We start from the raw sequence: 15261 nt of genomic DNA, 5'->3' as shown, positions 1-15261 counted from the left end.
TCTTACACATTTTAGCCAGAGAGCGGGAGAAACACTGGGTTAGTTCATCTTTTCACTCAGTGTATTCAACCTGTATTAGTTGAAATCCTTGCTGGGTTTTTGAGCATCAAGCAGTGTGTAAGGAGAGGCAGCTGGACCCCAAAAGTGCATTGGAAACAGTTGAACTTCATTTTGATGACCCTTTTGCAAGGAACGTGATGACCTTTTTTGCAAAGAACGTGAGGCTTAGTTTGCTTTATTCCTTCCACCCATTTGTCATCAACAAGGCAACATGACGGATATTTTAGTGACTGGAACCCATTTGCGTGCTGTCACCATGGTTCCAGGTAGAATGACTCTTCATTTTATGCTGGGATAAACAAGGGCAAAATACACAGTGGTGAAGCACTGATGTCCAGAGTCAGAATTTTTCTTCCATCCATACCAAAGCTGGCAGCTTGGAAGAATATCCATTGCTTCGGGGCCCCCAGAAATGCTTTCCAGACATTGCTACTGCCAGTGTGTCTCTGCACACATAGCTTAGATATCTGCAAATTGAAGCATGCACGTGCTGGTATGCGACTCCACAGACAGGGACAGGACCAAAATAATCTGACCTTCCCTTCCCAATGGGGATCCGAGATAGAGCTGACAGCTTCTCCTTCTGTTTGGAGTGTCTCTTTGTGACAGACAAGTTTGAAGCTGGAAAATGCAAGAAAATACTCTCTTCCATCACAGGGAGGTTTTAAATAGCTCCATCGAGTTGTAGAATCATAGCTGCTCATGGTGGATGGGAGGTTATGGCAACCCCCCAAGAGATTTTCCTTTTCAGCCTTGCTGAAATTGCTCATGGGAGCTTTCCTACGGATTTTACTTTTTTTTTTGGATCAGGTCCTAAACCACATCCACCAAGTAATATCCTTCAAGTAGCAGAGAAGATTACAGATTAGATTTCGCTTGGAAAAGCCAAATAGACAAAGCAAAGCTTCAGCACAAACCTTTGCCAGGAATGGCTTTCTGTGCTACGGCTCAGCTGTGCTTCACAACAAAAGGATGCTGAGCTTGGAGAGCTGTGGCAGCTCTACTGAACAAAGAGAAGGAGACACTGCTCACAAATAGCACAGCTGGTAAAACAAGCCCACTGTCCAGAGCTGGAACACCGGTGTGACCCAGTGTGTCACTAAAATACTCTGGGAAACACCAAAGCCAGCATTTTGGCATGCAACTGCATGCTTTGTACAACATATTATCATTTTTAGAGTAGTGGTTTAGTACATAACGGTGTCTTACATTATGTTGTATTACTATAAAATTATATGTACCTCACTGGAGTTACAGCTGGTAGGAGAGGTCTACAAACAAAAGCAGGGTCTGCTGTTGCTGCAACACACAGCCTAAAGTGATGTGAAGTCTGAACAGAGAAAAAGGGAATGAAACTGAGGCACAAGAGAAGTGACCTGAGAATTTTCATAAAACCACTGAATCAGCAAGATTTGAAAAGACCATTAAGATCATCTGTTCCATCTGTCAACCCATCACTATGGGTTTACAACAGATGAGGGTTAGAAGCCTTAGGTTTCTCATCACATTGCTTTGATTTCTGGACCAGGTTTCTTGCCTGGGTTATGTTATAAGCCTTAATCTCACAAGTGGCCACGTTATCTATGCTCTGGGGAGGATTGTTCCCACATTTCCCTCTTAAACCCCAATAAAAACAGACCTGCAGGACATGATGATTGCAGAGGTGCTCACCACACCCAGGAAGGGTCCTCTCAGCCTTCCCTATCAGCTGCCCCAACAGTGCCCACATTATGGACGCTGAACGTCAGATGAGCTCAACCACCTCACACAGTAACTGCTCCATCCTTCCAGCAGCTCACTCCAAATCCACGTGTTTCAGAGAAGAGTTGGCTCATCAGCACTGACACATAGAAAGCCTTGTAGCTTTGGAGTGCTGAGATGTGCTTATGCACCTGGGCGTGTAAGATAGGGCAGCCTTCCAGTGTGATGTCTTCATCTCTTGCTTGATTTGGCAGATGAGGGATGGCAGATCACAACTTGTGGGACACGTGGCAATTCTGAGAGAGCTGATTAACTTGGAATGCCACTTCTTAGGCTTCCTATGGGCAACTGCATGTGTCTCATCAAGGATCCTGCTCCTGATCCTGGATCATCATCATCATCATCATTATCAATAAACTTTCACAGGTCATAACCTTTTTAAGCACAAATAAGATATGAGTTGTCTGGTTTTTCTTCTTGTTCTTGTTCTTGCTCTTGTTCTTGTTCTTGTTCTTCTTCTTCTTCTTCTACTTCTTCTCCTTCTTCTTCTTCTTCTACTTCTTCTACTTCTTCTACTTCTTCTACTTCTTCTTCTACTTCTTCTTCTACTTCTACTTCTTCTTCTTCTTCTACTTCTTCTTCTTCTTCTTCTTCTTCTACTACTTCTTCTACTTCTTCTTCTTCTTCTTCTTCTTCTGGACCACTTGTAGAATTAGCAGGAGGGTTTCAGTCGATGGAGTCGATCCAACAGGTTACTGACATGTTCACATCCCTGCTCGTTTCTGATGAAATTCTATTTGATCGCTCAGTTTCGATGCCTGGCTGGATCATAGAATCATAGAGACAGTAAGGTTGGAAAGGACCTCTAAGGCCACCAAGTCCAACCTCAACCCACCTCACCATGCCCACTGATCACATCCCTCAGTGCCACGTCTCCACAGTTCTCAAACATCTCCAGGAATGGTGAACCCCCACCTCCCCGGGTGGCTGTGCCAGTGCATCACCACTCTTAACTGAAGATCAGAATATGTCCTCCAAAAAAATAGCTGAATACAGACAGACTTAATATTTGGGAGCTTTTAAGAGCATATACTTCACACTTCTCCACCAGCGTGACTTACGCTGAACTTTGAGGGTCCTGTGCCTATTGGGGATGCTGCAGAAAAATAGCAAAGTGTCAAACAATTGTGTCTATCAAAATGAATCCTTCTGAACACATTCCCCAAATCCCAATAATGTGACTTAAAATGTTTGGACCCTTACCAGCTGCAAAGTCAATCTTCCATGTCCTCAAAAGTGACTTGATCTGATGATTAATAGTTTTTAGGACCAGCATCATCACTGACAACTTTAGCCTCAAGATTCTCTCTGCAATCCATGGAGAAGTTCGTATGGTAAGAATTTTGCACCTTGGATCACCTTCTGAATGTCTCTATCTCAACTGCAGTGGTGGTGAAATGTCTGTCAATGGCTGGGTCCTCATTTTTACAACAGCAGCTTTAGGTGGTCAGACTGTTATAATAAGCAAGACCCCAGACCATTCCAGTCATGTAGGATACGTGAATTTATTGCCACATTAAATAAAACCAAGTGAAGAAATAATATACCTTACCCGAGGAATGAGCAGTTTCTTGTTCATGACCTTGCTGGCCAGACTCCAGCAGCGAGACAAGGGGGACCATTGTAACTGCTTTAAAGGTTATTCAGCCCCAGCTCCCACCTTGCTTGTTCTCAGCTTCCCTTTTTATTGCATTTTTGCTTCCAGATCACAGTATTAACATCCCGTTGACTCTATTTAAATGTCCTAGAGAATCCAAGAAAAAGGTTTTTGTTCATTTTCCTAACAGATTCTGCATATGCAGTGCCTATAACCTGGGCACCAGGGCAATACAGAATCACAATCTGTTAAGGTTGGAGGGGACCGCAGTTATTATGGATCTGACCACAAATATATTTCTGTATAGGGTTATGTGAGGGCTAAGAAAGAGGGAGAAAATGTAGAATGTGACCTGACCATTGAAGCAAAATGGAATCTATACACAGAAAAGGCTATTATGTTGGTTATGGTCAGGCTAGAAGAAATAGTGTATTAGCAACATGAGGCTTGAATGAAAAAGGAAACTGACAGCCATGTTTAATATATTTATTTGCTTCTTTCCAACCTCTCCAAACCAATGTCCTGATTATCCAAGGCAATTTCTGGCATCAGCCACATTGCTGCCCCATCCTCCTGGTGACTCGACTTTCCATGCACATGCTCTTGGTCATACAGCTTGGCACAAGGGGTGAAGGGCCCTGGCTCCAACAGTACGCAATGCCCTGCTGCAAGAGGCAGCAGATGGATGACTTCAATGAAAAGCAGCTTGCAAGCCTGTGTCTTGAAGAGAGGAAATATCTAGCCCAAATATTCAGCACAAATCAGTGCCTTTTGGGGGGTGTAAGCTGGGACGTTGATAGGATAAGAGAGAATAACCTCAAGTTGTGTGAGTGGAGGTTCTGGCTGGCTATTAGGACAAACTTCTCCAAACAACTGGAAATGCTTTGGCACAGGCTGCCCAGGGAGGTGGTGGGGTCACCATCCCTGGAGGTGTTCAAGGAACATGGAGATGTGGTGCTGAGAGACGTGGTCAGTGGGCACGGTGTTGGGCTTGGTGACCTCAGAGGTCTTTTTTGACCTTAGTGATTCTGTGACATATTAGAACTTTTGATCTCTCGTTTTATCTGCTACAACATCGCACACATGCACATACATCCAGGCTGATGGATGATGTTAAGTGGACTTGCTCAGATTTCATTCATATTGCCATAAATCAGAAATATTTCCCCTGAAATTGGTAGCGCTGGGCCACTCTAAGGAAAAACAAAATCAGGCTGATTGCCCGCGTTTGTGCGGAGGGTTTCTCCAGCCAGCATCCTTCAATGCTCTCTTGTCCACTTCCCATTTCAACTTATCCCCAAATCCTCATTTCCTTCTGCTCCTTTCCCTTGGTTCCCATGGGCAGAGGCTGCCACAAGCTCTGCAGCAAGAGCAGGAGGATTAACGCACTCCCAGTTGGACACTGGACAAAGAGTCCACACACGCTCCAGGAGAGCTTGGGACAGAGATAGAGGCATAAATGCATTCCCCAGCTCTGCTTGACATGAGGAGGGTCTTCTCTGTCAAAGAGCCTTGCCCTGTGGCTTCAAGAATGCATACAATTTTTGATAAACGAGGCCCCGGGGCATTGGCTGCAGACGGAGGGCTGTTTTGATTGTAACAGGCTTTGATTCAGAGGAGCCAGAAATTATTTATTTTCGTTCAGCTTTCCTTCTCTCCTTCATTCTGGGTCAGGATTGAGAAACTCTGTTTGCTAGCCTTTAAGATTCCAGCTGCCTTGCTACCTGTCTCCTTGCTGGACTCGAGGCAGCTGAGCAGGACACCAATTCCTGGGCTGTGATGTCTGACACTTGTCCCCATGTCCTTTTACCCTGATGGGCTGGTCCCCTTTACAGACATCTCCTGGAAGGAGTGATTCCCTTCATATTCACAGTAGAAGGGACAGGTGAGAGGAGGTGTGTGTGGTCTCTCTCCTCTTGCTCTGTGTAGACAGAAGATGAGCAAAGCCCTTGCTTCTATCAGTGTCTAGAGCATTTTTCATAATAGAATCATAAAAGCATTGAATATCCTCAGTTAGAAGTGACCCACAACGACCACTGAGTCCAATCCAAACCCAAACCCCATATCTAAGCAAGGTGCCACTACTTTCTGAGGTCTGGCAGCTAGGGGCTGTACCCAGTGCCTTGAACAGCCCATTCCATGCCCACCACCTTCTGGGACACAGCCCTTCCCTCACCCCCACCTGATCATCCCCTGAGCCTCATGGCTGGCGGGTCCACCTGCAGCATCCCAGTTCTTGTACTTGGATCACATATATTTAAGTCACAGTGCTGTGACCTCTCCCTTTTGGAGGATCCCCAGGTTTGCTCCACATTATGCATTAGGATCCATGCATGATGCTGTGCCTAATTAGGTCCAATTTAAATCTGACCTCTGCTGTCGGTAACAGACTCAGCTCAACAGACTTCTGGCATTATGTGGTAGGACTGCTCACAGTTTTAATCCTCAAAAGAGTTTGTGGATGGATCTAAGAGTTATCAAAAGCACTTTCAGATCAACAGTAAAACACCAGTTACCCAATGACACCATGAAGTCATCTGATTACCTCAGGCTGCAGTTCTAATGGCAACCAGAAAGAAATTATATCTTAGGTCTGTGTCACAGTCTTACCAGAAATTGTTCTTTCCTGCTCAGAGCACTGATGATATAGTGGTGCAGGTAGGGCTGTCCTGGTTCTCAGGTGCCATCAATACTGTGCTGCACTGATGAAGTCACTCAGCAGCCATAACTTAGTTGCAGACAGTGCTTCATGCATTGTTTGAGCTCTGTTCGCAGTTGTTGATCGCATAGGCTGCTGATGAGCTAATATCTCTGCTTCTTTGAGTTCCTTGCTTTGACCTGAAAGGTTAATCAATAACTGGCTTGACTCTGTTTTGGCTTAGCAAGACTACGACTCTTAATTTTTGCTTCTGTTACAGTTGGTAGCTGGAGACAGGCAACTGGGATCCTTCAAGGAGGATGTCAGGCAGGGCCAAAAGCTACGGGCAGGGAGATGGATCTACAGTGAGGATCTTTACCCAGAAGACTCCATCAAAAAGAACATTTTCCTGGTCTTACCTCTGATGGGCACCTCACTGCGTCCTCATGAAGACAGACATCCTGTGGGAAAGCAAAGGCTGTGATTTTCATGCTGTACACCCAGAAATGAGAGAAATAGGCTTCCTGGCCTGTAGTGCCAGCTGTCATTGCTGACAGACATGTTGCCTATGGGGAATTATGCCCAGATCTATTGCTGGCCAAAATTTTTAACTGACAAATAGAACCAGGTAACCTCTGGCAAAGCTGGGATCTGGACCAGCACCCCGGGCTCTCTCTCATGTGCAATGCAAATTGTCAGTGCTCCAGACTTGTACAAAGAGAAAGATAAGGTGGGAAGGAATGGCTGCCTATAATTCAACCCAGTGCAAACCAATCTCCTCCCCAGGTGAGATCCCTTATCCAAGGACCAGAGCACAGTCTCTTTTCCCAGGGAGATGATGATTTTCCATGTGTGAGTCTTGGAAGAAGTTTTGTAGAAGTTTCTTTGCAGCACCTTTTCTCCAAATTTTTCCTTTCTCTGATAGAACATGAAAATACTGGGACAACCTTTCAGCACAGGGACAAAAAAAAAAGAACTACTGTTTTTCTGTTCTCAGCAGATGGATCAAAGAGAAGTGCTGCAGCAGGCCAATTATGCTGAGGAAATAGCGGGCTCCTTCTGCTAAACAGGTCAACAGATTGGGATGATTCTCTCCAGGCTTGAGCTACAATTGCATCCATCATTGGTCTCAGTTTGGTCCTGGAAAGTTCTCTAGTCTGAGGAGTTGTTTGGGAGTCTCCCTTTACTATCAGTATCTGCTTGGCTGTCTGTTTGTTTCCTTGAAGCTACTGTCCTCCTCCTTCTTCATGCTCCCTTTTGTTCAGTGAAGCAGAACAGTGGCTTCAAAGAGATACTAATTTGGCCTAATTTCAATCTTAGTGTAAGTTGAGGTGCACTGAGGGCTTGGTATTGCTCTGCTCTTGAAAAGACATTGACATTTTTACCCAAGAAACAATGTCCCATGCCTGGCCTTTATCTTCTAGGAAGTCCAGTGCCAGAAAACATTGAGGGCTGGATGCAAGTAACACCTCTGCCCCTGTACATTGCCTGCCTCCATCACTGCCCAGGGCTTTGCTTTCCTGCAGGGCTGCAGACAGGACACCACCACCTCCCTGACTTCATGCTCCAAGCCCTTCGGAGCTCTGGAAACCTTCTGGACATGAACCTGTGGATTCAGATCAATTGAAAGTTTGGACAGAAGAAGGAGGGAAGTGTGCAGGGATAGCACAGTTTGTTTGCATAATTCTGGTTTCCCGGATCAATTTCCTCCTCTGAAAAAAAAAACCACAAATACATGAGCACAAGTTGTTTATTAGAGTCATAGAATGGGTCAGGTTGGAGGGGATCTCAAAGATCATCCAGTTCCAACCCCTGCCATGGGCAGGTTCCCACCCACCAGCTCAGGCTGCCCAGGGCCCCATCCAACCTGGCACCTTCAGGTATGGGGCACCCACAGCTCTTTGGGCAGCCTCAGCCAATTCCTCACCACTCTGAGTAAAACATCTAACCTAAATCTCCCTTCTTTTAGTTTTGCTCCTTCTACTCAGTCCTAAATTTCTGGCTAGTGTTTAGATGACTGCAGCATAATGAAGATGTCTAGGAGTGTTTTTGATTCTTGGCTCATATTTTTGAAACACCTCGACTGAAGTTCTGGACTTCCACTTTGATTGGTCTTCAGTGGGCAGTGTGAAGCATTTCAGGCCCTTCTGAAACTCGGAGCTGGAATAAGTGCCTGAATAGATAATGCCAATTATACACAAATACTGTACATTTTCTATCTGAACGTGTCTTGATGAAACACTATTTTTTTCCACATCCCTCTGCCTCTTCTAAATCCCCCCCATATGAAAAGTGATCAGTCTAAATTGATGTGTTTTGGAGCTGTCACTTCCATATCTAATTCCCTGTTTATTTGGATGGACCCTGACTAGACTACGTCATCCGTGATGCACTGCTGTCTCTTCTCTGTCTGAGGAGCTGTAATTCATGACTGAAAATGCACTGGTAGAAATCCAAGCCAACGTGAACTCCCCAGTCCTTCGGGGACCTGGCAGGATTCATGTAGTAGAAGACCTGACTATTGATCCAGGAGTTTAAGCTGATCCAGATCAGCATGGTTTTCCCCTTAAAATGACACTGCTCAGGAATATCAGCAGAGGTTTTTGACCTGCTCAGGAATGGAAACTCCAGTATTCCAGCTCTTCTTCCTGCTGAGACAGGAGCAAAAGCAATAAGAGATGAATTTGGCTATTCTGATTTCCACATCCAACTTCTCAGTGGCTCCAGAAGAATCATCTGGAAGGTACCTTGCACCATTCCTTGCCATGGTTTGCCAGCTGGGTGAGGATTTGGGGAGAAAAACCACAGCTCTGCACCTGCTTCCTTCAGGGTCTGTGCTCAAATAGCGTGCAATGAAACGTCTTAGCAACTGAACACAACATTGCCCTTATCTTCAGCATCAAGGGACTGAGGAGCGGGTGATGATCCACCTCCCATCAACCACTCGCTCATTAAAAGCACTGAAATCTCATTGATGGTTGATTTTTTTTGTTTTGTGCTGCAGGTTTCATTCAAACACACTGCACATGCCTCTGATCTTGTGGTCCTTTCAAACCCAGTCTGTATGCAGGCTTTGCTCGGCATTCCCAAGACTGGCAGTGAATTTTAATGCTAACTTATCAAAGTCACAAAGGGAAACAGAACCCCCTCCTGAATGTAGCTGGAAATGGAAGAATGTATTTGCTAAGCTGTCAGGACAGTGGTTTTTTTGGCTACTCCTGATCTCACCGGATCTCAAAACATATTGTGGATTCGCTTCTCTTTCTGTTGAGACCAAGGCTGATGTTCTTGAATGATTTGCTTGCCCAGTTTTATATATCATACACTGTGAGTAAATTTGGGATTGTGACAGCTCCTTAAAAGTCATCCGCTTGGAAAAAATTACTTGCTGTCAGAGGAATAGAAATAAGATGGTCTCTGCTTCTTGTACACGGTCAGGATGACAAGGACTGTCATAAACTTCAGATGTTTTTCCTGATTCTGATTCAGCTTTTGGGCCATTTTTTCTTGTATTTCATTGGTGGAGGCATAAATGCAGTAAAAAGGAAGTGTTTAACTGATGGTTTTAAGTTGGATGTCTTGTACTGATGTAAGTGACAGTGGGATGGCACACATAAAGGGGCTTGGGCTGCCATCACCGCGTTGTCTGTAGGATCACTGCTAGCCCAGCTCAGCCCTGCAGGCAGCTCTTGGCCATACGAGGATTTTGGCGTGGACTGAGACAGGTGAGCACTCATGGTACGAGCTCTGAGCATTTCCACAGAGCTACTCTGCTGGCAGCAGATTTGCTGACTGTAAGGAAGCACAAGCTGCCTCTGCACTCTGGCTTTTGTGATATGGTCCATGTCCAACCATGGGCCATGGCGTTGCCTTTGCCACCTTTGTTTTATGAGGTTCCTCTCCTTTTTGTCTGTGGCTTTCCCGTCTGTGGTTTGGACTTATTTTTCTGGTTGTCTTCAGGCCTTGGCTGATATTAAAATTTCCCCCACGGCCTGTTTTCATTTGATATCTTGTCTATTTTCTCTTGACATTGCTTGGCTAACATGGACACTCTAGCATAGTCCTTTGGCTTGAATGAACACTCAGGATATGTCATTTAAATACTCTGATTATGTATTTATTTGACTTTTAGCTTTCTTCTAGCCTAGGACTCTGCACTTCTTCAATGACAGTAGGTTTGGCTGCACTCTAACAACCTCCCCACGGAAGCTACAGTAATGCTTTTTGTTACTGGTGTTTTTTTAGAGCTAGCTTCTCCTTTTCAACTTTCTTTTCCGCTTTGAGGCCCTGTGAAGATCAGGATCATCTTTTGCTCCTCTTACACTTTGCTCCTTTCAAGTCAGTGGCTTTGAGCATCGCAGACCTGGAAGACCAACCACCAACCTGATGGGGAGTTTAGTATCACAGAATCATTAAATGGTTCTCACTCTTCTGCTTTGAGCTGTTCACATACTTATTAACTATGCATTATCAGCCTATGTACTGCTGGAATGACAGTTCCAATGCATGTTGCCCAAGGAGGCTGTGGATGCCCCATCCCTGCAGGCATTCAAGGCCAGGCTGGATGTGGCTCTGGGCAGCCTGGTCTGCTGGTTGGTGACCCTGCACACAGCAGGGGGTTGAAATTAGATGAGCATTGTGCTCCTTTTCAACCCAGGCCATTCCATGATTCTATGATTCTGTGTTTCCTGTGGTCTTTTCTCTCCATCAGGACAGAAGGCTTAGCAGACACCTTGCTCCCCATCAATCTGCTTTGGGAACCAGTTCTGTGCGGCTCTGAGCGGCCCCCTCAGCGTCTTTTCAGATCCTGCTGAGCTGCCATTCTTGGTCCCCTAAGCCACGAAACTCTAGAAAGCTGAAATGCCAGATGAGGTGATGTGTGATTTATTAGACACTACATTACAATACTGTGTAAGCTGTAAAAATCAGGGGAATTTTGGAATTCATTTATGCGTCAACACTGCGGAGCAAGAAGTCACATCAGGAAGATCCTTGGTAGGAAAAAAGGCATCTGGAAGCCTTGATACCAGCAAAGTGTCATCAATTTGGAAGGGAACCACGGAAAAAGTACTGGAGAAATTGCTGAAAGGACTCCCTTGGCCTTTAGGAAAAACGAAAATAACAAAGCTGTTCAATTTATAAAACAACACCATAAATGATTTACTGCAATTTTTTCATAACCATATGAAATATATTAAGAGGAAAATATATGTCAAGAGAGTTAGTAATCAGTATCAAGTGGCAGATGACATTTTGATTTCTGATCTCACTTTAATGAGCATTCAGCTAATAAAAATAGCCCAGATATCTGTCATGGAACATGCCAGCACATGCAAATTAGTCCTTGACTGATAGTTGATATGTGTCTGCTTGTCTAAAACACACGGGTCATTTAAGCTGCACGTAAACCTCATACAAGATATGGGTGGAAGTGAATCCTATGAGAAGCCTCTGGTCCAAAACTGAAAGAACAGACTTGTAGCAAAGAGATCTCATTCTGAATGGCATCATTTTATATGATCTTCGCTTCTGGGAATGGGAAAGTTTTCCATGGTTAGGTAATCTCATTCCCTGCTCCAACGTGGACTGGATTCTGAAAGCAGAGCCACAAAGGAAAACCTGTCAGGAATAGTTCTAGTGATCCAGCTTCTGTCTCATGCTCCTGCATGTCTCTGGGCAAAACAGACAACGTCTGGGCCCCACGTCGGGGCAAATTCCCAGCTGTGATTTACTGAGCTCCTCATTGGGTTTTCTTTCTGGTTATCTCTGGACTTTTCCAAAATCCCTTTGTAGATACAGTTTCTTTCTAGTCTGAGCAATCTGATAAAAGAAATAATGCAGAGTAGAAGTCACAGGCTTCCCTGCAGTGAGGAGCTCCAAGTCAAACACTGAGCACTCCAACCTAAAGAGGTTTTTCTGTCCTAAAGGAAGAGACAAACAGCAGGCACGCTTTCTGTGGCACTTTTTGTAAACATTTTGCAAGCAAGGAAGTGCCATTATTATTAATGCAATTAATATGCAATTGTTCCCCACTTGGGATCCACTTCACGCCACGGACCGTCCTCATGACCCCGCTCTGAGCTTTAGAGCCCAGCTGCTCTCTGAAACCAGATGTGGTACTTGCAGAACAGGATCACAGAACCATTAAGGTTGGAAAAGACCTCTAAGATCACTGAGTCCAACCCCTCCCCACCGTGCCCACTGACCACGTCCCTCAGTGCCACATCTCCATGGTTTCAAACACCTCCAGGGACGGCGACCCACCAACCACCTCCCTGGGCAACCTGTGCCACTGCAGCACCACTCTTACAAAAGGATAAAATTTCCCTAACAGAAACCATCAGACACTGCAGCACATGAACTGCAGAGTTGCTATCACCCCTTGGATGGCAAGTAGAAACAATTACCCCCAATTCTTTCTACTGCAATGTCACAACCATCAGGTCTACCCCTGGGCTCTTTGTTGCACGAAGGTACAATTTCAACACGCAGCAGCAAAAAAGTTCTCCTGATTTGCTTCCCTTGGATGGGGGTTGGACAGAGGGGAAGCATGAGATAATGAGCTTCGACCTTAACTGTAGGCAGCTTTAGCTGGGGTGACAGATTCCTGCTTTGCTAATGCCTTGCATGGACTGCCCAGCCCTGTGTCTCCTGGGTGCCTGTGCTGCTATACTTGTAACGCTATTAATATTTGCATGTCTGAAAATGTAACGCAGGCATTCAGGGGGATGCCTCTTGCATTCCTGCCCTGTGTCACAGAGGCGCTTTTAGCTATTCAAAGCAGAAACATAACCCTCACTATTGTGGACTGCGGGGCGTGCACTGGCATTGCAGCTCAGCTATGTTATTGGCCGTTAAATTATCCGCTCCCTTTCTAAATCTGGTCACAGGACTCGACTTTGCAGACTTTGGCAGGGGTGAATTCCACAGGATGTGGGTCCATTTCCTCTAATTTCTTTTAAATACGTCCACTAGTTAACTTTACTGACTGTTTTCCTGTTCTCATTTCAGGGAGCAGGGGTGAAGTGCAGGGAGACGGAGCAGCTCACGTGGTGGCACTTCTGTTCCCCTCCTGCTGCAGCTGGGTGCTCACCTTCCCATTGCCTTCCCTGGCCCTAGAAACTTACTGAAGATGCACAAGTAAGAAACCTCCTTGCTCCTTTTGCAGTCATGACAGCAGATGCAACTCCTCCAAAGAGGCCGATTCCATTTAGCTTAAGGTTTATTCACCCCTGCAGGGATGCCCCATCCCTGGAGGCGTTCAAGGCTGGGCTGGATGGGACCCTGGGTGCCCTGATCTGGTGCCTGATTTAGGGTTTGGCACTGGATGACCTCTGAGATCCCTTCCAACCCAAGGGGCTGAGGCTTTGGTGTCCTCCCTTGCCTTCATCCATGCTCAACACTGGGGTTTCTGCATTCCCAATTCAGGCCAATGTTCTTCTCGGCAGCACTTCAGTTTCACTGGGAAGAGGCAGCGATGTGCAGAGCTGGGAGCTGCTGCTTCCCCCCAGCTCTTCACCCGGTGCTGAGTCTGGGTCTGCCCTCCATGTGGTGCTGTGTGGTGGGAAGAGAAAGGAGACAGAATTCCTGCCAGCATAGGGACTCCTAGCACAGGGATCTATAGTCTGGCATGGCCCAATCTAAATGCTCCAATTTGGTATTTTGATTCATTGAGAGTGATGTTTATGGGCCTTTTGGAGTCCTTAGAAATTAAGATCATGGAATCACTGTGGTTGGAAAAGACCACTACGATCATCTAGTCCAACTGCCAACTCATTAAACATGCAGTCAGGAGAGGGATCAACCTTTACTGACTGCAGCACTTCTTACATATCTCCTGAATTTGGGTATTGATAGGAATTGAAACCATTTGGTAGTTTTCTTACCTTTTTCCCTCCTCCTCTGTGCTATTGAGAATTGCCCCACATTCCCTTAAATTGCCACTAGTTATTTAGTAGCTCCCAGCGAGAATTTTGTATTTATTGGGTATTTAAACATTTTTATCACTGATTCTGTTCAAAGAAGAACTTTCTTTTTTGCAGGAAAGAAATTACAAAATGCTGATCTCACAGCCTGTCTCAGTATTTCATTTTGATAATGCTGACCTGGTCTGTTACGAGACTGGTGAATTGCTTCATTTTGGTGACACAGAGGGCTTTTATTTTGAAAACGCCACGACATCACAGTTTGTCATAAAGTGAAATATAATGTGAGAAATGTCAAATGGCTTCGGAAGCAGCAGCCTGTAAAACACAAGTCAAATCTGAATGAATCAAAATAATACAGCGGATAGATGCATTTTGTTTACCAAAAAGGATTATTTAAAACATCACTGAAATGAAATGGGACTGAATGAATGGCGCTGAAATGAAATTCAGCACTTCTCAGTGATGTTTCCTAGCATTCCCAGATTTCAATGAAACGCTGCTCTGGCTGTAAATCTGTTATCTTAAACCTCCTCACTGCTCAGCTCTCACTCTTTTCTATAGTGACACACTGTTGTCTCATAATTCATTTAACTTGGGATTTTGTCTTTCTTCCACCGTCTAAAATACAGATAGAATTTCCAAGGTAGTTCTGGACACTCACAAGATTCTGGTCAAAGAGAGACAGGATCCTCCATGGATTCATTTCACCCTCACGTGGTGCTTGAGTATCTAGGATGAATCACCTAACATGGAGGCTGGGATGACTTTCCTGCAGCTGCCTCAGTTTGCTTGGGAGAACGTGTCTTGCTGATGTGAGTGGTTTGGGTCACCTGAGGATGACCCAATTCCATGGGCTGGAGCAGAGTGTGACCTGTCAACAACAACAGGACACAGCAAGTCTTCAGCAGGACGGACACCTCCTGGCTGCACCGCAGCACGGATAGGAAAGGCACATCTGACACTCAGGGGTGGATAACAGACAACGTCCCAGTGCACACCTCCCCACAGATGGAGTAGCTTCACCAGGAGGCTTTGGTGTTGGATGCAGGAGTCCCTGGGTGTAGACTTTCCATGTCCATGAAAGACTGGAATATCCTTTAGACCCCTTTTAGTGATCTGTGGTCTTCACCAAGACAACGATTTCCTTTTCCATCAGAGGAAACTGAACAACTTCTCTGGGCAAGAAATGCACAGATTTCTCTTACCTAGCACAGGGCACTCCTGGAATATATTGAGGTGTTACCACAATAGAAGATGCCAGCAGTGGCGTCCTATGG

At 45.3% G+C, this 15261-nt stretch overlaps 1 long non-coding RNA gene across 1 annotated transcript; it reads left to right on the top strand.

Annotated features, from left to right (window-relative positions):
- Positions 1-12872: 12872 nt before the first annotated feature.
- On the top strand, positions 12873-15059 carry LOC128085954 (uncharacterized). Its single transcript, XR_008209178.1, has 3 exons — positions 12873-12989; positions 13068-13196; positions 14099-15059. It is a non-coding gene; the product is annotated as an uncharacterized LOC128085954 (long non-coding RNA).
- Positions 15060-15261: the final 202 nt, after the last annotated feature.

Source organism: Tympanuchus pallidicinctus, unplaced genomic scaffold, assembly GCF_026119805.1.
Source record: "Tympanuchus pallidicinctus isolate F22 unplaced genomic scaffold, pur_lepc_1.0 scaffold3, whole genome shotgun sequence".
NCBI lineage: Eukaryota > Metazoa > Chordata > Aves > Galliformes > Phasianidae > Tympanuchus > Tympanuchus pallidicinctus.
Note: the sequence above shows the minus strand (reverse complement) of the source record. Positions and strands in the feature narration are given on the sequence as shown.